The following is a 2,161-nucleotide window of genomic DNA, read 5'->3' as shown; positions in this document are numbered from 1 at the left end:
AACTGAAACAAAAATGTTTGTGAAGGAAGATGTTAGTATCTAAAACTACAGTCATGAATTCAATCAATGTACTGGATATATGGGGGACTAATTAAAGATAAAAACCTCCTATGTCTTAGTATAGACCCTATTATTACAGGAAATAGAAATATATAACTAAACTAGCTGCCTAGGTGAGTCTTTTTTACTGGTCAGAACTATTGGTATTTGGGAACTATCATAGCAAATTATAGAAAATAGCAGTTGAGTTTCTTGAGTATATAATAGTTTGCAATCATGTATTTTACTTGAATTGTCTTCTGATATGATTTGCATACCATGTAAAGTGATAGATAACTATTTCCACCAAAATTCTTGATAAAAGCAGTCCTTGTCTGTTATTTTCATATAGCACAACCAAAAATATGGGCATTTCAAGATCTGTACAAATGGCTATTGGGTAGACCTATTGGACTGAAACATTTATGTGGAGCACATTTAAAAAAATAGCTGGCTATATATAGACAGATTGAGTCTTGGTAGGATTAAATGAATGTACTTTCCCATTTGTTTTAAAAACTTTTCCTCACCAAAATGCATGCTAACATTTATGGAATTTCTATACAACTATTCTGATACAGTTACTAGGATGACTAAATTTTCAAAATTACCATAGTTGGTATGCATAGAGTCATCAGTTACTCAAATTTTTAGGCAATTATTACTGACAAAAACTTTACATCCTCCTAAAACCATTCATGAAATTGTGAAAGGGAAAGCATCATATTTCCTTTTTCATGCATTTTCATCTCATCCTTGTGTGGGGACCATTCTAATCTTCCCTATGTCGTTCAAGTTTTAGTATATGTGCTGCCAAAACAAGCACAAGCATCATATATCATATTTCAATGAAGAAAAGAATTGTTTTTTTTCAAATCTTAATGTATTTCAGTGGACTCATTTGCTTAAATTAATGGTGTTTTTTTCACAATTGGCCACTTTTCCAAGGCAGACAAACATTCTGTAATGGTGTGATAGTAAATGGACAAAACTACCTCTTTGAAAAAAAATATTTGTACCCTTTACCGATTTGTGTAACATTTTCAGCCACTATGGCTGATTTTAAACCATCAAGGTAACCATCAAAGTGCTATCACTGTATTCAGTGTTGGGGAAGAAATGCACAGAATTAGTTCTCAGCATCTGGTATCATCTGGCAAGAGCATACTTTTGGCTGTGGGGTTTCAAGCTACAGCTACCAAATGGTAAGTAGGACCCAATCCCACTCACTACTCACTGCCTCATACAATCAAATCCAGGATTGCTTTTAGGAACTGGAACACAGAAGAGAAAAGGGAATTCATATAAAGCTTCTCTTAGGAGCTGACATCTAAGCTGAGTTTTGTAGAATAAGGTTGTGGCTTACTCTTTGATAAACCTCCCATGGGATATTCAACGGGGACAGAATAGTAGTTGAGCCTGAAGGGATAGTCAACCATACAGCCTGAGAAGAATTTGGATGGTGTGATGAGGTACTTGGATATTTCATAAGTTGTTAATGAAGAGCCATGTGAAGTTTGGAAATTATTGGATTCAGGGCTGATAACACATTTTATGAGGGGGCAGGTACCAGGCAAACTGTAAACCTGTTAACTAATAATTTACTTTGATAAAAAGCAAAAACAGTTTTAATAAAGGTAGAAGCTTGACTTAGAATTGTTTTCTAACTTCTTGTCACATATACACAACTATATTTATTGTAAGGTTCATGAGTTGAATATGAAAGTTTAGGATGTTACCAATTTCATAGTTGTCTCTGAATAATCAATTATGTGGTGGTACTGAGAAGCAAAATACATAAGTGTATTATTGAATGCTTCAATTTCCATCTGAAGGTTGATTTTATGTCAATATATTTCACCTAATGTCTGAAATAAATAAATATAAAAGAAAACAACAAAATTTTATATATTGAAATTCTAAGCTTATGCAAAATCAAGGTAAATGTAAACATTTAAAAATTTTATCATTTCACTTTTTAGCATATAGAAAACCCATATATTTCTAAATTTATTTAGCATGTGCAAATTATTCACACATTTATGTCCCTGATTTGCAAAAGTGTGATTGAAGGTTCTAAGTACTCAGAAATGTTCTAATTATGAATGAATACTTGTACTAC

General features: G+C 32.5%; 1 non-coding gene across 1 annotated transcript; it reads right to left on the bottom strand.

Moving 5' to 3' along the window:
- Nucleotides 1-758: 758 nt before the first annotated feature.
- LOC120890971 (U6 spliceosomal RNA) lies at nt 759-865 on the bottom strand. Its single transcript, XR_005735434.2, has one exon. It is a non-coding gene; the product is annotated as a U6 spliceosomal RNA (small nuclear RNA).
- Nucleotides 866-2,161: the final 1,296 nt, after the last annotated feature.

This window comes from Ictidomys tridecemlineatus, chromosome X, assembly GCF_052094955.1.
Source record: "Ictidomys tridecemlineatus isolate mIctTri1 chromosome X, mIctTri1.hap1, whole genome shotgun sequence".
In the NCBI taxonomy this organism is placed as follows: domain Eukaryota; kingdom Metazoa; phylum Chordata; class Mammalia; order Rodentia; family Sciuridae; genus Ictidomys; species Ictidomys tridecemlineatus.
This window is presented reverse-complemented; position numbering and strand designations above follow the sequence as displayed.